Genomic DNA, 20,852 nt, shown 5'->3' on the forward strand with positions numbered 1-20,852 from the left:
ACACCAGGAGGGTCCAAGATCCCAGCTCTTCTACTCAGCAGATGGCCGCTGAGTGTGAATTGGATCAAGAAGAAAGGGAGGCAGTGATGCACTCAAGCCTCTCCATCCCAGATTCCTTCACCAGCTTCCAGTGTGGTGTCTCCCAGGTGCTAAATGTGACCTTCTGAAAGATTCACGAACTCCAGACATGAGAAGAGGTGGGAGGAGAAAGACCTGCAGGAGGGCATCCTTCCAACAGTGATTTCCCTCCAGGACACTAGAGGGCGCTGTAGGCAGAGCCCTGGGGAAGCAAGGACAGCTGTGAAAAAGACCCCCAGGCCCTGGGTTCCGTGAACATGTGGTTACTGAAGTGTAAGAACTCTTTAGCTGTGACCTGGCCAAGGTGCTGAGTCCTTGGAGAGGAGCTTATTTGCATGAAAGCCTCATGCCCACAGGGTGTCAGGAGTTATAATGAGAGCTGTTGGGGAGACTCTGGGGTGAGCAGTCTTGTAAGCACAGCCCTGGGCTGTCTGCACCATGGCCTGGGCTCTTCTGCTCACACTTCTGGCTCACTGCGCAGGTCAGGGGGACTTTCTGGGCTGGTTTGTGGGAGGAGAGTCAACACTGAACTTTCATGTCCCCTGTCTTCCCTCCTGACCATTTGGTGTCTCACCTGCTCTCAGGAGCCACATCCCAGGCTGTGGTGACTCAGGAAACTTCACTGTCCACAACTCCTGGACACATTCACCTGTGGCTCCAGTGCTGGTGCTGTCACCACCAGTAACTATGCAAACCGGGTCCAGCAGAAGCCCAACCAGGTACTCCGGGGTCTAATAGGTAACACCAGCAAACGGCTGCCAGGGGTCCCTGCCCGATTCTCAGGCTCCCTCATTGGAGGCAAGGCTGCCCTCACCATCACAGGGGCCCAGCCCGAGGACGAAGCCAAGTATTACTGTGCTCTGTGGTTCAGCGACCACTTCCACAGTGACAGATGCAGATGGGGAAGTGAGACACAAACAACCCAGCTCAGCCTCACCCCTTGCTCCTAATATCTCCCATCTTCTTACACAGAGGCTGCTTCGAGCCGGTGTGGAGTGAAGAAGCTCATTCTCCATGGCCCCAGAGGGGAGGTCAAGTCCATTGTTCTAAGCTCAGGTTTTTTAAAATTTATCTTTTATATTAAAAATGTAGTGTTTCAGGAAGTAGGATTTGGCATAGACTTTATGAATATGACCCCAAAAGCACAGGCAAACAAAAGGAAAAACAAATGGGATTATATCAAACTAAAAAGCTTCTGCACACCAAAAGAAAGAATTAACAGAGTGAAAAGACAACCAACAGAGTGGGAGAAAATATTTGCGAAGTATATACCTGGCAAAGGATTAATATCCAGAATATGCAAGGAATTCAAACAACTTAACAGCAAAATCAAGTAACCCAAATAAAAAATGGGCAAAGGAGCTGAACAGGCATTTCTCAAAGGAAGATATACGAATGGCCAACAGACACAGGAAAAAATGTTCAACATCACTCAGCATCAGAGAAATGCAAATCGAAACCACTCTGAGATATCATCTCACTCCGGATCAGATGGCTAATATCCAAAAGACTGAGAATAATAAATGCTGACGAGGATGTGGAGAAAAGGGAATCCTCCTACACCGTTGGTGGGACTGCAAAATGGTGCAGCCTTTATAGAAAATGGTGTGAGGGTTCCTCAAACAATTACAGATAGATCTGCCATATGATCCAGCTATCCTATTGCTGGGAATATACCCAAAAGAATGGAAATCATCAAGTCGAAAGGATACCTGCACTCCCATGTTTATTGCAGTGCTATTTACAATAGCCAAGACTTGGAACCAGCCTAAATGCCCATCATCGGATGAGTGGGTGTGGAAACTGTGGAATATCTACACAATCTAATTCTTTTCTTGTAGAAAAGAATGAAATACTACCATTTGCAGCAATGTGGATGGACTTAGAGAAAATTATATTAAGTGAAATAAAGTTTTGTGCCCACCAGGCACAAAAAGAGAAATACCGCATGTTCACATTTATATGCGGGAGATAATAAAAATAAATAAATAAATATACAAACAAGTAATGGGGAGGGGGAGGGAGGAGAGAAGACACAACAATCACAATAATTCCTTGAACTTGTTAAGGTAGTGGACAAATATGCTGTTGATGGGGAGGGAGACAGGGGAGAGGGAGGTGGGAAGAGGAGGAATGGGTATAGTGACACGAAAATCAACTACATTGTATATTGGCAAATTAAAATAATAAATAAACGCTTGCCAGTTTAATAAATAAATAAATAAATAAATAAAAATGTGATTTTAAAGCCAGTGCAATGATATATCAGGTGCTGCACAGGTAATGAACAGAAGTGACAACAGAACACAGACACACACACACACACTTGCACACACACTCACTTCTGAATTTAGGTCAGCCAGCATTTATTTACTATACAAAAGTTTGATATGATAGTGATGCAATACACCTATGATTTTATCTGTAAATATAAACATAGCAGCAAAATAAATAAATTACATATTACAAATTACATATCTCTCTCATGGACCTTTCAGAGGAGTCTAGAGCAAAATTAAACACAAAAACAATCCAAAAGAACAGGATTGACTCCAGAAATATAGATGCTAAATGTAAATTTCTATGTACATGTAGGATTATTTATACTAATGGAAATGTAGAAAATATTCAAAAAAATTTTGAGAGGTACTGAAATAAGCACTTAAAACTGTGAAATAAGACAACAAACAGTATTAGAAAAAAGAATAACTGTAAAATGGAGATAGAAAAACACTTTAAACAATTGAAAAAGGTAAACAGTGCCTCTTCATTTCTTCTTGACTTAGCAGAGTGGACATTCTGAAATCCTGTCACCTGCCACGGAGGACGGTCGTGAGTGGTGAGCCAGTTCTCACTGACAGCACCCCATAAGAGCAGGGTGTAAATGATTAAAACATGGGCCCTTGTCAAAGTTTTAATAAGCACTAACTAGGGCCTCAGATTCCTGCCTCAGCCAGTATATTCTAGTGATTATGCCTCAAGAACCCTTTGTGGGGCACACAGTTATGTGCTACCAAGATCTCCCTTAAAAGGAGCACTTTTTTATGCCTGCATTTGGAGCACTCAGTAGAAAACGCCAAGCAGTCAGCAGCATGAGGGTTGGACTCAGCCACAAAGAGTGGCCTCCAATATGATGTGACCATCCCAGAGCAGCCCACATGCAATGGTAGAGGCGAGGGTAGAGCAGTCAGAGCAGCTGAAAGTACAGCAAAGGCACCAGCCCCAAGGTGACACTCTGCAGGGTGAGTATCCTGTGTGAGAATGTGTATATACTATAACCCATGACTAGCATCCTGAATTGAAAATTTATATGGATCTTGATACTACAGAGTACAAGTAGGAGAAACCCTTGTTTCCATCATCCCTAGTTTTCCTCATGGGGAATGTGTATGTTCATTCTCTACAACTCTGGGCTTTGTGAATTTGAAGGGCCTGAATCATTTACGTGAATATGTCCAAGAGAAGACACAACAAAACACCCAAGGAACCCCAAGTTCAGATCCACTGAGTCACTTAAACACCGTCATTTCAAGAGACCAGCATGTGAAGAAAGACGTCATCAAATTTGCAGGAACAGTCGACACTAATCACCAGGATGAAGTGGGTCTGCTCTTACACAATGAGGACGGGACATGTCACGGTACACATGAATGAGATCTGCTGACATGTCCCCCTCACCCATCCTGATGAGTGGTTGCTGCAGCAGCACAGCCCTGAGAATGATTTGGTGACTCAGCTCAGAAACCTGAGGGATGAGGTTCTGATAAATCCCAGCAGGTTAAGCCACCTGGGCTGGACCAGGTACTCATCAAAAGTGAGAGTTCCTTAGTCCATCCAGGACGCTATAACAAAATACCAAAAACTGGTTGGCTTGTGAACAACTGAAATGTATTTCTCACATTTATGAAGGTTGGGAAGTCCAATATCAAAGTCTAATGAGGACCCAATTCTTCATCCATAGCCAGCTGTCTTCTTGCTGTTTCCTCACAGAGTGGAAGAGGGGAGAGAGCTTTCTGGAATCTCTTTTATAAGGGCACTGATTCGACTTATGAAGGCTCTGCCCTCATGTCCCAGTCACCACCCCAATACCCTACCTTCTAATATCATCACACTGGGACTTCAACACATGAATTCTTACTGGTCCATGAAATTTCTGTCTATAGAAAGGGGAATCCAGAATAGATGGTGGAGGAGGACGATTAGCATCAGTCACAGCTTGAGATCAGCTATAGCAGCAGGGCCTCTGGTTCATTTCACTGGTGACTTCTCTAAATTCCCCCTCCAGGAAAAGAGGCCTAAAAGATTCCTGGAGAAACCGCTCCTGGGGAGTATTCCATGAAGCACGTGAATCTAAACAGTACAAATCGCAGACTTTAGAGAATGTGATCGTGTCCAGCCATGATGTCCCTCTTTAGAACTGAACATATCTTCCCAAATGGCTGGATGTCCTCAGAGATCCTTTATGGATCTTTCCCTTGGGTAAGGGATCACTCAAGATTACTAACTCTTCCAGGGACAGCCTGCATTCAGTGACTGAGCTGTGCACTGCTGTGAAGCTTTGGCCTCTAAGTGGCCACCAGCCCTAGAGCTCACCATAGAAGTAGCTGAGTTTATTACAGTTGCATTACCCTTAGGTAGAGTTTTTAAGTTTCCAACCATGGGAATATTGTTAGACAAGGAGTAAACAGCAAGACCAGAAATAATGAACTTTCTGATATCAGACCTGAAAGTGCAGAAGTGGGAGGGTCTCGACCACCACCCAACACACACTAGAAGAACTTTGTCTCCAGGTTCAGTGTCTGTGAGAGAGTTATGCCTACCAGATTCCTGTATTGTAGGTCAACATCAAAACCCTACCCAGTAACACTTGTGCTCAGCTCTCAAGAGTTAATAACCACAGAAAATTAAAAGCTTTGATCTTTTGTGTGGCAGAGGCAGAAAAAAGTGGATCTTGCAGGAAAAAATAGTCTTTGAATAGCAAATCAAGAGAAGATGATTAAAAATACTTCATTCAGGTCTAAGGCATACCTGCACTCCCGTGTTTTTGCAGCTCTATTTACAATAGCTGGGCGATGGAACCAACCTAAATGTCTATCAGTGAATGACTGGATAAGGAAATTGTGGTATATATACGCAATGAAATACTACTCAGCCATAAAAAAGAATGAAATTCTACCATTTGCAACAACGTGGATGACCCTGGAGAAAATTATCCTAAATGAAACAGCCCAGGTACAGAAAGAGAAATACCACATGTTCTCTCTCATAACTGGGAGCTGAATCCATAAATAAACAAATTAATAAAGACAGACAGAGAGAAAGAAAGAAACAACAATCACAGTAATACATTGAACTTTTATAAAACTAGAGGTGGAAAAGGGGAGGGGAGGGGGAAAGAGAGGGGGCTAATGAGGAATCGGTCAATGGACACAAAGAATGATTGTGTATTGGAATGATGAATAAGCTAACTACCCTGATCTCACCACCACACATTCTACACAATTATTGAAAATAAACATCGTACCCCACATGTATGTATAATAAAAAAAAGTATATATATATTGCATTCAAAGCCCATAGATATAACAGCTCTTTTAATTATGCCATGAAAATATGAAAAGAACACATTTCTTTACTATTTCTGATTTCATACACCCCATCTTCAGTCCCCAAAGCAGCAGGTATAACTAGACTTCTCATGGGAATGCTCTTCTGTTGTATCCTCTATCCAAGGGTTTTTATCTCCATGGAGAGTCTCTCGTCACCACTCCTGGAGTCACATCTCCTATGGCAAATCCAATCTTTAGTGATGCAAACATCAGCAAGAACATCATTAAAGAGAGGGCTCACACAGGCCTCCCTGGTGCAGTTGAGGCCACACTGGCTCACATAGCAACACCTGCTCTCTTAACTGGCTTCTCAGAACTCCCCTGGGCCATGTCCTTCAACAAGGCATTGCTCACATCTGCAAAACTTGAAATCAGAGAGAGGACCCTCTTTCAATTCCTCACTTCCCCATATCCACTGGATCATTACAGCTGTCGCTGCAACTGCATCAACCTGAAATTCCAGCTGTAATGGGCACATCGAGTTAAATGAATTCAATGAGCAGATCCCATGCCAGGCTCAGAGCTGCTGCCCAGACACTGTTCTGTGAGGATGGGAGTGTTTTCTCTGCGTTGTAAACACAGGGCTGTTGGACACTTAAAATGTGTCTAGGGTGATGAGCGACTGAATTTTTAATTTTATTTCAGTTAACTTAAATACAAAGAGACACATGTGGCTAAAGACCACCACACTGGAGAATGCAGCTCTGGAGATATAAAGATGGGGAAGATGGAACTTCCCTCACCGGTTTTTCCTTGGAGAGTAGTTTACTGGTCTGCTGTTATCTTTAATCACATAGTATTTCCTGAGAACATGCACAAGCACCAGGTGCTTTGTGAGGCCCCAGAGATCCTAAAACAATAGGGCCAACATCCATGTCCATGGGATTCCCAGCAGGGCCACTTGTAAACAGGAGAACCTAGAATTGGGGAGGCTGTCCAGACTAAAGTCAGCAAGACAGCTCCATTTTTCTTATCACCTATTTTTTCTCACCAACTAAGTGACTGAAGAATACATGCAAATTTTTCTTACTCTTGAGATGACCTGCAATTTCAGAAATGAAAACACTGACAATCAAGTGATTCTGTGTATTGTTCTCACAAGTCTTTTGTTTCTTGGTTACTTTAGAAAAACAGATGGGAAATTGTAGCAAAGTTGAAGCCACCAAAGCAAGTGCAGAGGACACCTGGGAAAACTGCATGAACTTTTCTGGAGGATGTGCCTGTCAAGTCGATGTTGGTTGACAATTACAAAATTCCTAATGCCGAAGGAATATTGGTGCTGAGGACTGGCCCCTCCCATACAGATTACAAGTTGAGGCTGTCACTGTAAAAGCCCTCCTGAGTCAGGTGTCCGTTGGTAAGAGACTCACAATTGACACTCCCATCCCCACCATGATGCACTGTGTCGTCTATACAGAACATTGTCAGATTTTCACTCACGAATTAATTTGAAAATAAAATACAAGGGTACTTGAAGAGTTTGGGAAAAAATAGAATTGAAAGATAATATAAATCTTTTCAAGAAATTTTCAAAGTACCCTCGTAAACCAAAAAAGCTTCAGGTCTATCTCAGACAAAGACAGGCAGCGTTACGTTGGCATTGGAAGGTCCTCTTCCTCCAACAGACCCTCAAGGAGCCAGGAGGACACAGAGTCACTGTCAGTGCACTGGTGGAGTTGCTCATGAATTACTCAGGGAATTTGCTCGATGTGGATGCAGGTCTAGAGTAGATGGATGTGGCTGGTTCACCAGCTTGGACTGAGCTGCTGCTGGGCCATCCTGCTGGGTGGAGGAAGCCCGGAAAAGGAGAGGAGGAGGAAAGGAGTGAGACACAGAGCACTCAAGTGTGGAGCTAAATGCCACCTAAACCAATATGAAATGCTGGTTTAGGTGGCATTTACAAATACACTAAACTCTACGCTACTATTAAGTGACAGACCCCATCTCTCCTCCTGCCCGTATTGAGCTCCAGCTAAATTGCCACTATCTTCTTGCCATCACCGAAGACCATTTCAGCCTCCACGCGCCCACACATGCTGCTGGTACGTTTCTCCTCTGTTGTATTAGGTTTGCAATTGATTAAAAGCAAAGTTACATTGGGGGACTGGATTTAATTCCAGGAAAAATATACTATTTTGTTTACTCACTAATCCTTTGTCAGAAAAATAATGAATGATAGACAGAAGTGGAAGAAGTTATTTTACATGGTGCCTTGATCTTCTCAGAATCAGTGGCTGAGCAGAGGGACATTGGTTTTCTAAGTGCTTCTCACACCGGTATCTGTGCCAACATCTAGAATAATACACACTGAAGAAGACCTGGGCTGTGTGACCACAGAGGCTACTTTATAATGACAGACAGTGGTTGGGACTTCTGTGTGCTCAGGAACTTGCAGGTACACACGTGAATGCTGAAACACCTTTGCACTGTGACTAACGACCCACTGCTGAGTGATGAATGCCGCAAAGTAGTTCAGAGCTTCCACATGGGCCGCACCCCTGCATTCACACTTAGGCTCTCTCAAGAGCTTAGGTCATTCATGTCCTTTCTGAGTAGTGGGGATAGAAGACAAACCCCTAGGTATGGCTGTGCCAAGTGGTGAATGAGTCAGTGTGTGTTAAGCACACAGTGGTGATGGGGTTTTCTTTTAGACAGTTGACACTAGCAGTTCTGTGTAAGTGGGAACACTCTCACCCCTGCACACTCCCACACACACTCACAATCACACCAAACAATGCCCCCGTGGACACCTCTAAAGTCCCACGCACACAAACCCACACCGCCTATAGGGAACACAGCTGCACTGGGGCTACAGGGTATGGCCATAGTTCTTTCCCTGGAAAAATAATCCCTTACACCACACCCCAATCCTAATTGCCAGCAGGAAGCTGGAATCAGGGGGATCTCCAGAGTAAAGCCAGCAGGAGAATTCCATCTTTCTTTTCATCTAGGTCTTTCCTCAGCAGGCAACTGTTCCAGAACACAAATTATTTCTCCTTGTTGTTGAGGACACCCACAATTATAAAAAAGAAATCACCATTAAGATCATAATATACCGTGTAGTTCTTCTCAAGCCTTTTGTTCTCTTGGTGAACTTAGAATACCAGATGGAAAACAGTGGTCAATTCAAAAGCCCCCAAAACAAGCATCTAGAACACCTGTGGGGAAGGCATAAGGTTTTACTGGAGGATCCACCTTTCAAGTTCACCTTGGTGGGTATTACAACATTTTTTATCTAAGGTGAAATTGATGCTGAGGAAAACTTCCCTTCCGTGCAGCTCAGAACTTCATGTCACCTCATGAATTATGTATCTTAGTCAGTTCAGGCTGCTATAACAAAATACCATAGATGGGGTGATTTAAATTGCAGATTTTTATTTTTCACGGTTCTGGAGGCTGGGACATTCATGATCCAGGTGCTACAACAATGAAAATAAATGAAATAAACTCTAATGTATATTGCTAAGTAAAATAGTTCAGTAGGAAGAAGCTACATACTCTATGATTAAAACAACATGACATTCTGGAAAAAGGTAAACTTAGAGACAGTAGAAAGATCAGTAGTTTTCAGGAATTCCAGAGAAAGTGGAAAAGGATTAATAGGTGAAGCAAAAGAGATTATTAACAGTGAAACTATTCTGTATGTGATTTTAAAGTTGAATATTAAACAGCACACATTTGTCAAAGAAATAAACCAGAAAAGTACAACAACAAAAAACACAAAATGTAAATTAGGGGATTTAACTAATAATTTATAAATATTAGATAATTAATTGTAACAAATGCACCACATTAATGTAAGACAGTAATAATGGGGGATCTGTGATGAGGGAAAAGGGCACATGATAAATTTATTATCTGTCAATTTAATTTAAACCTTACCTAACAGAAAGACAAATACATGGTCTCACTCACGTAAAATATTTTTTTAAGAAAAACTGGTTCTCCTAGAAGTAGAGAGTAGAATAATGGTTACCAGAGGCCAGGAAGAGAAGGGGGCATGGGTGAGAAGAAGAGTGGCTTAACGGGTACAAAGTTAGAGGTAGACAGCAAGAATACGCTCTGCTGTTCTAGGCTGACTAGGGTTAATAATATTATATTGTATGTTTCCAAGTAGCTAGAAAAGAAGATCCTGACCATAATCACCACAAAGAAGAGTTCAATGTTTATGTGATGGATTGATTACTGACTGACTCCGTCAGTTAAATGTTCTCACATGAATAAAGCATAACATGGCTCAGCATGTCCAGAGATTTCTCTTACATATGAAACATTGAAAAACTACAATCATTATTCTCGAATCACTTTAAGCATTGAATTGCCACCTACTTCCAACTGAGACATTTGCAGGTGCACCCCGAGGGCTTTCAGGATGCCCTTTCTTCTGACTCACTGCTGAGTTTGGCCTGTATATATCCTTGAAGAAGGAAAAACTCTTTTCTTTGAATTATTCAAGTAAGAAGACCCTGGAAAACCCACTCACATGAAAGCTGTTGGCATCTTGCTGGCAGGAGACCAGAGGAAGATTGGTAAGAAAGCATTCTGGGTTTAAACCTCTGATCCGTTGTTTACAGGCTTCCAGGCAGAGCCACCTGAGTCAGAGCTGGGCTTGAGGAAGGTCATGGAGGTCAGTGAGCACTTAATACACCTGTCAGACAGATTGTGTGGGCAGTGACTTTATACGGATGGGTGATATAAAGGCAGCAGAGGAGAAAGACTGAGAACATGGGGACTGGTGCTGAGGGCCTGGGTTCAAATCCCACTTAGAGCCGTGTGACTTTGGGAAGGTCATGCAATCCCTCTGTCCCCAATTCTCTGTACTTTGTTCAAATCTTAATGGAGAGAACTTATTAGTATTATGCTATGAGACTAAAAATAATTGAATATAGTTAATGCTATAAGAAAAATAACTAGCTTATTAGAAATGATCATTAGCTTTCAATTATTAAATGTCTCGAAGATTAACACACTTGCTAGTAGTTGACTATAGGAAGGGGACTTGGCTCTGCCAAGAATTAACTTCCCTTCAACTGACCAAGTCTGGGTGACCAGTAAATGCTGATTAACTGATAAGTGACCAACTGGGCAGGTGTTTTGGTGGCTTAATGAATTAGGTTCATAAACCCCACTCTCTCACTTAATTTGAATGTGAGCCACTGTCCGTGCAGCCTGGACCATGTCCTGATATAAATGGACACTGGCTGCAGTAGCTGAGTGTGCACCTTCCCTGCTCATTCCTTCCTCATAAAAGTTGTGTCTACAAACTCCTCATCCCTCCCTAGACCCTGCAGTGGCAGGAGGCCAAGTCCCATCTCCTCTTAGAAGGTCCCCTCAATAGCTGCAGCCTGTGGCCCCCAATCACAGGATTCTCCTTGAGGATCACCCAAGCCCTGATTCCCTCTGTCACCAAATGTCCATCCTACTACCATGACAGCATGGTCCCTTCTCACTGCTCTCCCAGGCTGCACTCCAATAGCAGCGATCCTGTCCTCATCAACCCTATGGAATTCCCACCATAACACCCCTGTTTTCCATTTTTAAAAATCTCTGAATCAACATTGCTAATGTATCATATTGTATTTTGTCAACAATATTCAGAAGAGTTTGGCTTTTAATTCCCCTTTCCTGTAATGTCTCTTGCTGGATTTGGTATCGCGATTATTTTTATCAAACGAAAGCCAAGTGGGTATGTTCCCTCTGTATCTATTCTTTGGAAATATACATACAAGATAGGCATTATGTCTGTTTAAAATATTTGATGGAATCAGAGGGAAATAATAGCTATGGAAGTTTGTATTATGAAAAAGGATTACTTGTATTTCTTATATTTAGGTGATGGTTGTATTACATATTGCATTGTGCATATATATTAAATGTGAAGCTTGTTTTCATCTTATAAATATAAGCACCTGTGTTGCCATCATCCAGATGCAGAATTCTGAAACACCCTGGAAGGCTCTCTTTGGCCATTTCCTTGTCAGTAGCCACCAAGAGGTACCCGTTACTCTGACCATGATCAATGTATTTTAGATTAAGCTATTTTTCAACATCACATAAATGGAAACATACAGCGTAAATGGAAACATACAGCAGATACTCTTTTGTGTCTGGCTGAAAAACATGCGCTTATTATGTGAATTTTACCTATTTTGCTCTGTGAAGAAGAGTTTGTTATTTTCACTGCTGTGTCAGTGTGTGACATTGTAAGAACATGGCACAGTAAGTTTACACCCTGTACATTTCACGTTCACTCTGTTGTTTCCCATGATGGCTGCTCAGAATGACACTGCTGCGAATGATGCTGTGCAGGCCTCCAGGTGAACATAGCATTTCTGTTTCAATTATGTATCTTGCATATAGGTGGCAGGAGTGGAGTTGTTGGGTCATAGGTATAGGTAACTGGGACACACACTGTCAAACCATTTACCAAGTGGCTGAAACAACGTACATTCCCATAGAAACGTGACTGGTCTCCACGTTCTCACCAGCCCATGGTACTGTTAACCCTGATATTGCATCCATTCTGGGGCGAAGAAGGGACATGTTATAGATTTCTTACACATTTCTCTATCCCTCCTGATGATGAGCATATTTCATAGGCTTGATCGTACTGAGCATGTTGAGGTGTCCATGAGTTTGGTATACAAAAGTGGGAGCAACATGGGTTATTTCGGTCTTTCAGAAAGTCCACACCCTCTGAGTTCTCACAAGACTATTTAAAGAGTTTTGTTCAAAGGAGAATACAATAGGTAAAATAACAGAAGCGTATGGCACAGTGCAGAGGTATGTGCAAGGACAATCTGCCTAGAATACAGAAAAAGAGAAAAAGACAAATAGAATATATACTCAAAAATGGACAAAGAACACAAGAGAAGCAATTGCTACAAAATGTAAGATGCGAGGAGGTGAAAGTTATCTGCATGTTCCAGCCCACCCGAGGTGGGGAGAAGGGAGTGGAATTGCCCAGGAGACTCCATGGTGGGAGCCCTGCGTGTCTGTGTGGAAGGAGCTGCCCAGGCAGAGCCAACAGCAAGGAAAAGGGCTCGGGGTGGCTGCGAGATGAGAGGCACCAAGGAGCAGCAAGAAGCCCCTTTGCTGGAACAGGAGAGGGTGTTGAGAGGATCAGAGAGCTGGCAGGGGCGGGGAGCATGGAGAAGATGTGGGTTCTTGTGGGCCCCGTGAGCACTGCAGGCTCACTTCTGAGAGAAGCATGAAGCCATTGAGGGTTGAGCAGAAAACTGATTTTGCAAATTTAAAAAAAGGGAAATAAAGTGTCAGTGAGGATGTGGAGAATCACACACTCTCACGGACAGCTGAGTGTATGAGCAAGTTCAGCCATTGTGAGAAAGTCCCTCAGCATGCAGAAAAATGAAGCGAGTGTGCACCCTACGTGCAGGAAATCCACTCTTGAACAGGGAACATGAGAATGTGTGAGAATGAGCTCACTGGGAGCAAAGTCTCGGCAGCAAGCTAGGTGCCTCACACAAGGGGAATTTATAGCTGAGGTGTAGTAGACCGAATGCTGAGCAGTTGTTAGTAATAAAAAGATTTCACATACAAACATGAATACAACTGAAAGTATATTATGAGTTTAAAAAGTGAAAAAGAAAAAAAGAGAAAGAAACCAGAATGAGAACTAAAGGAAGAAAAGGTAGTTATTTAATTTAAAAACACAAAAACACCCAATGAATTCTTTAAAGGTATACAGGGAGTATTCAGAAGGTAAACTGGAACCACATTATTTACACTTCAGTTAGTGCCTCAGGGATAGACGAAAACATTATTGGAAATGTTCATAAATGGGAAAAAATAAGAAACAAGAGCAGAGATGCTTTTCTGATGAGTGGCTGATGATGCATGTTAAGAAAATAAGTGTGATTAAACTATGTGCATTTGGATCTCATAAAAAACCGAAAAAGCATTTTTCATCTGGGGAGTTGTAATAGTTGATCTAATAAAACCTTATGAAACATGCTGTTCTGGTGAAGATGAAAAGTGAGCTGCTGTGGCCTCTTTGTAGTGAGAGGGACATCTCTTAACCCAGCACCCGTACTGTCTAGAATCCCCAGCTGCCCTGGGTCCCTCTCTGACATAACAAGCAACTTCAGAAAAAAGGATCAAGACAACCAGTGGCCTCGAGCTGAAATGGCCCGGCATGTCAGAGAGGCAGCTAGGGTTTGGGGTCTGAGGACAGTGTGAGACAATCCTGAGATGGTTCCTCCCAGCTGGGAAACCCTCAGGGCCTCCAGGAGATTCAACCATCAGTGTGTCTGGACCATGTTTGTGCAGCCATGTCAACCTGTCAGGACCCAAGGGTCATCGGGAGCCAGGCCACCTCCACCCCCAGGTCAGCTCACTTCTTCTTTCTTCTTTTAACCTGTGAGTGCCCAGGACAGGTAGGCCCAGGAAAGGCAGATAGCAAGGTCTTGTTTGAATGCAGCGATTCTGCCCCCATGAAGGTTTGGGAGATATAAGGAGACAGGGGATCTCAGTTTCTAAATCAGAGCTTTAGGAAGCAGAGTCTGAGTCTGCACCATGACCTGGGCTCCTCTCCTCCTCACCCTTCCTGCTCACTACACAGGTGAGGCTGGAACTTACCTGGGGTTGGGGGAGATCCACACCCAGCTCTGCTCCACGCTCCCCACACTCTTGCTCAGTGTGCTCTGGTCCAGCTCTCACATCCTCTCCACCCTCTTCACAGTGTCTGTGGCCCAAGCAGGGCTGACTCAGCTGCCCTCAATGTCCAAGACCTTGGGACAGATGGTCACACTGACCTGCACTGGGAACAGCACCAGTGTTGGCAACCAAGGCTGACATTATACAGTCTTCATATATATGTATATATATCCTTGTATGTATACACTGTAAGTATTTTCTGTCTTTCTGTGGTTAATCTGCACATAACTTTCTTAAAGGGGACTTTTGCATTCAGACATTTTCATTATTTATGTATACCAAGTTATCATTTTTAAATCTTTTTTTTCCTTTCATGAATCTTTTTAATGTACCTGCTTGCTAAGAAAGACATGAAATCCATCATTCAATCATTAAAATAATCATCTAATTGACTCTAGACATGTAGACTGAATCACAAACAATAAATACCACATAACAATACAAGAATATGCTTTGATAAATTTTGACTCAAGTCACTTCATCAAAAGTATATTTTTATGACACTCCCCACTAGTCTGGTTTGGTTTTATTCTTCTTGAGATCAGTTCCTGTTTCTTTCTGCGTATAGGGCTGCCTTTGAAAGTAAGGGTTCCCCCCCTCAGCTAAGCTGCACAATAGTTAAGTGATCCTCTTTATCCTGTCCATTTCAAGTGTTTGTGGATTTTAACACTTACTTTTCATAAAGTTTGCTAGTTCAAATTATTGCCAAAGTACAGTGATTGTTTGTCCTGCCACACGGTTTTCCTAAGTCATACCTTTTGTAATCAACGTAATTTTTCAATATTTTCCCTAAATATTAAAAGACACTAGCCCTATTTATTTTCATCCTAAAGAACTTACTGGAAAACACCAGCACTAACGCCCTCCACTTTGTATGTAGTGTGCACTTGGGGATGTAAATTACTTATCCCAAAGTATTTTAATTAAAACTCTTAAACCAAACTTGCAAAAAAAAAAAAAAAGACACTAGCCTTTGGGGGCGAGGTACCATTACTTAAAGTTGAGTTTTAGGAAATTTATAGAAACCTTAACTCTATTAGAAAGTAGAAAATATGTTTGCACAATAATAAAACAATGTCTACACACTTAAAGGAAACTCTTATGATTCACCAGCAGTTATTTTTTCACCATGAATCATTTCTTTTTTTAAAAAAATTGAAATGTTTATTGAAATAATTTTAGAGTCATATGAGTTTTTAAAAAAATAATACAGAGAGATCCAATGTATAAAAACACACAAAAAATTAGTATAAGTAAAACATTAAATCTGAATAAGATTGGCGGATTGTATTAAGGTCAATATCTGGGTTGTGATGTTGTACAATAGTTTTACAGCATTAGTTTTAAATCACCGAATTGATTGAAAATTAAATCCTCGAGAAGAATAACAGTCTTTAGCATATTTTAAGAAATATAATTTATGCTTTCTTTTAGCGAGGTCACTATTAGGCTTCCTGGCTGGCTTTAAAGCAGCACAGCCACGTTAACCAACTTTTCACACTCTTCCCCCTCCCCTTTCCCTTTTCTGCTCTGGGAACTGGTCAGTGACATTCCTCTCCTGGGAAGAAGACATGACCATTATCATCAAAGGAACGTCTTATGGGCTGTGGGAGCAGGCTTGGGCTGAAACAGTTTGCACTGATACAGGGCGACACTAATTAGAAGCCTATGCCCTAACCGACCAGGTGTTAGTGGACCACAACGGCTGTGTCACCTTGCATGCCACTGATTTCGAGCCCATTACTCTGCCAGGACCCTCAAAAGCTTAGAAGCCTCCTGCTTTCCTTTGTTCAGGGGAGCTGATCTAACCTGGTCTCCCCTCCACGCTGTGTGGAATAAAGCTTTTTGGCTGAAACGGCGCCTTGCTCGGGTCTCTCTCTCTCCCTTTGCTCCATCTCACAGAACCTAAGAGTAACCCAAGTAGGGAGGCATATGGGTGAAATTATTACTCAACTTACGTAAGTAATAGTTTGTCCTGAAATAACTGTTAGCAAGACTAACTGGGGTATGTAATGACAGGAGATACGATTTATGCGTATACTCATACATATATATTATGAAATACCTATTTATTTATATTATATATATTTATTATTGAGAGTCTGGGAAGAACTTAGTTTTTAACTGGAACTTTTCATTACTGGAGATTTAGCTTTTTTTCGAACTGGCTGTCATGAAAAACCTAATTTATGCTTTCGTGCACTTTCTGTTAACGACTATTCAGTCACGACAGGAATCAGGACATTTGTTTTCTCCAGTAAACTGCTCTTAAGCCTACCTGGCTCTTCTGTCACAACTTCAACAGAGGAGATGGAAGACGTTATTATGGGGACGTTTTAAAACTTTAGACGTTTCGAAACCTGGATAATTACTCATTAGATGCACCATATGTTTTAATTTTTATTTTTTTTAATTTTAATTTTTAATTTTATTTTCTTTTGTCAATATACACTGTGGTTGATTATTGTGGCCCATAACCGAAACCTCCCTCCCTCCTCCATCTCCCCCCTCCCTCGCAACAACGTCATATCTGTTTGCTTGTCCTATCAACTTCAAGGAATTGTAAGTGTTGTGTCTCCCCCCACCCTCAGTTTGTGTATTTATTTATTTATTTTTAGTTAAAATAAGTGAACATGGTATTTCTCTTTCTGTGCCTGACTCGTTTCACTTAACATAATTCTCTCTAGGTCCATCCATGTCATTGCAAATGGCAGTATTTCATTCTTTTTTACAGCAGAGTAGTATTCCATTGTGCAGATGTACCACATTTTCCATATCCACTCATCTGATGATGGACATTTGGGCTCGTTCCAACTCTTAGCTTGTAAAGAGTGCTGCAATGAACATTCGGGAACAGGTATACCTTCGACTTGATGATTTCCATTTCTCTGGGTATATTTCCAGCAGTGGGATAGCTGGGTCATATGGCAGATCTATCTGCAATTGTTTGAAGAACCTCCATACCATTTTCCATAGAGGCTGCACCATTTTGCAGTCCCACCAACAATGTATGAGAGTTCCTTTTTCTCCACAACCTCTCCAGCATTTATCATTCACAGTCTTTTGGATATTAGCCATCCTAACTGGGGTGAGATGGTATCTCAGTGTGGTTTTGATTTGCATTTCCCAAATGCTGGGTGATGTTGAGCATTTTTTCATGTGTCTGTTGTCCATTTGTATATCTTCCTTTGAGAAATGCCTAACCTAACCCTAACTCTTGGAGTTAATAAGTGATTTCAGCAAAGTAGCAGGATACAAAATCAACACACAAAAATCAGTAGCATTTCTTTTCTCCAATAGTGAACATGCAGAACGAGAAATCAAGAAAGCCTGCCCATTTACAATAGCCACCAAAAACATAAAATACTTAGGAATTGAGTTAACCAAAGATGTGAAAAATCTCTATAATGAAAACTACAAACCACTGCTGAGAGAATTTAAAGAGGACACAAGAAGATGGAAAGATATCCCATGCTCTTGGATTGGAAGAATCAACATTGTGAAAATATCCATACTACCCAAAGTGATCTACAAATTCAATGCAATCCCCATCAAAATTCCAATGACATTCTTCTCAGAAATGGAAAACACTATCCAGACATTTCTATGGAATAACAGAAGACCATGCATAGCCATAGCAATTCTGAGCAAAAAATAAAAAATAAAATAAAATAAATAAAGCTGGAGGCATAACACTACCTGACTTTAAACTATACTACAAAGCTATAATAACCAAAACAGCATGGTACTGGCCTAAAAACAGACACACTGATCAATGGAATAGTATAGAGAATCCAAAAATCAACCCACACACCTACAGCCATCTGATCTTTGACAAAGGCACCAAGCCTATACACTGGGGAAGAGACTGCCTCTTCAGCAAATGTTGCTGGGAGAACTGGATATCCATATGCAGGAGAATGAAACTAGACCCATACCTCTCACCATATACTAAAATCAACTCAAAATAGATTAAATAATTAAATATACACCCTGAAACAATAAAACTTCTTAAAGAAAACATAGGAGAAGCACTTCAGGAAGTAGGACTGGGCACAGACTTCATGAATATGACCCCAAAAGCACGGGCAACCAAGGGAAAAATAAACAAAGAGGATTATATAAAACTAAAAAGCTTTTGCACAGCAAAAGAAACAATTAACAGAGTTAAAAGACAACCAACAGAGTGGGAGAACATATTTGCAAAATATACATCTGACAAAGGATTAATATCCAGAATATACAAGGAACTGAAACAACTTTACAACAGAAAAACAAGTAACCCAATTAAAAAATGGGCAAAAGAGCTAGATTTACCTTTTGAAGGGTGTTTCGGAGACTTTTTTTTTTTTTTTATGGAGGCCAGCCCTGCAGGGATCAAGTGCTGGACCTTGGTGGTTCTAACCATGAGATTTAACCTGGCCAGCCCCCCTTTTCCCATGATTGCTTCCCATTGTGGAAGGCCTCAGGCTCCATTGTAAACAGGCGTACAACACTTACTGATCATGACTCATGTGCACACACAGCATTACACTAAGCAGAGGAGCAGAGGGCTCTGCCTCCTTTTATCCGTGCATAAACAGGGCAGTCATGATTTGTCCTCCCAACTTTGCAGAAACGTGAGACGCATCCACAGGGCTGAATCCACGGCATTCCTTGGTCCTTGCTGGAGCAATTTACAGGTTCTCTGGATTACATAGCCCTGCTGAGGCATCTCTTGGCCCCTTCACCCTCCATCCCACACAAGACAATTTGGGGCGCCAGCCCTGCCTTCTGCCGGTGGCTGGATGACCTGAGCCCCAGGAACCTTCTCAGAAGCACCAGCTGGAAGTGGGTACATGTGATCAAGGTCTTCTGCAGATTAGGGGGACTGTGAAGAGGTCCCAAGGAACTGGGCGTGAAAGGAAACCCACCGCCCCACCGGGCGCCCCTCCGCCGCACCCCTGCCCTGGCGCCCCACCCACCTGCCACCCGCCCCGCGGCCCAACCCCCAGCCGCGTGGTGCCTCCTCCTGCAGCCCTGCCTAGGCGCACCCCACTTTCCACCCCTCAGCAGCCCCCAGCCCAGCTGCCCTAGCGCCTCTGACGCTCCTGCACCAGCCAGGCTGACCGACCCGCGCCCGGCCGCCCCGGCCAGCCTGGGTCTTCTCGCCTGGGCAGGACCCATGCCGGGCACCCTGCACGCCCCAGGGCCATTTGCCAATGAGGTCGTCCTGGATGCGCTGGACATGGCCGGCCAGGATGGGAAGAGGAGTCCGCAACACCCGATTAGCAGGTATCAGATGAGGGGGCGGCGGTGTGACTTGTTCTGGGGCAGCGTGGAGACCTGCCTCGGTTGCTCTGTGAGAGCCTGGCGGGCGGAGGGAGGAAGGGGGCGGAGTGGGGTGACGAGAGGTGGGGGGATGGGAGGGGGCGGAGCGGGGTGAGGAGAGGTGGGGGGGTGGGAGGGGGCGGAGCGGGGTGAGGAGAGGTGGGGGGAGGGAGGGGGCGGAGCGGGGTGAGGAGAGGTGGGGGGAGGGAGGGGGCGGAGCGGGGTGAGGAGAGGTGTGGGGGAGGGAGGGGGCGGAGCGGGGTGAGGAGAGGGGGGAGGGAGGGGGCGGAGCGGGGTGAGGAGAGGTGGGGGGTGGGAGGGGGCGGAGCGGGGTGAGGAGAGGTGGGGGGAGGGAGGGGGCGGAGCGGGGGGGAGGAGAGGTGGGGGAGGGAGGGGGCGGAGCGGGGGGAGGAGAGGTGGGGGGAGGGGAGGGTGAGACAGATGGAGAGGAGGGGCCACCCGGAAACAGAGGCAAGGAGGTGGTGGTGGCATCTGGAGCGGTAGGGAAGGGTTTTGGGTGTTTTATTCATTCACTTAAGATTAGTATGTTTGTGTTTTCATGACGCAATATATTAAGACCTTCTTAATATATAAGAAGATCTTTTATGTTTTTTCTAGAACCTTATGTGTTTAGATTTTATATAGAGTATGATTTAAATTATTTTTTGCATATGGAATAACTTTTATTATTTCCATACTGTAGTTCTGTGGTACATTTTTTGGGGGGAGGGGAAGACTCTATTAAAATTCAACATTTTTAATTTTAAAACAACCTCTTATTAGGGTAATTCCTAAACCTAATAAGACTCATTAAAAAAAAAAAAAAAAATTACCCTAACGGTTCTATATGAGTGCTGCACTTAAATCAGGGACAAAACAAACGGCATTTCTCAAAGGAAGCAATCTCCTGGAACAGCTTGTGGGCTCATCTTCCATGGGTCCTGGAAGGGGACGTGCTGATGACAAGAGCTGTGGCACATGCAGGGAAACACGAGTCTGTCCGTTCCAACTGTCATTTTATTTACTGTAACAGTCCTCCCATCCAGAAGAAATTAGAAAATCAAAGGTGTCTTTATCTTACTTATTCCTTGGACACCATTTTTTTGTTGTTGTTATTGTTATGTTTTGTTTCGTTTTTGCTTATTTTTTCATGTCTTGCAATATTTTGACTACACATTT

At 43.0% G+C, this 20,852-nt stretch overlaps 1 pseudogene; it reads left to right on the forward strand.

The window, feature by feature from the left end:
* Positions 1–516: 516 nt before the first annotated feature.
* On the forward strand, positions 517–19,439 carry LOC134370774 (Ig lambda-2 chain V region-like; annotated as a pseudogene).
* Positions 19,440–20,852: the final 1,413 nt, after the last annotated feature.

This window comes from Cynocephalus volans, chromosome 2 (genome assembly GCF_027409185.1).
Source record: "Cynocephalus volans isolate mCynVol1 chromosome 2, mCynVol1.pri, whole genome shotgun sequence".
Taxonomy (NCBI): domain Eukaryota; kingdom Metazoa; phylum Chordata; class Mammalia; order Dermoptera; family Cynocephalidae; genus Cynocephalus; species Cynocephalus volans.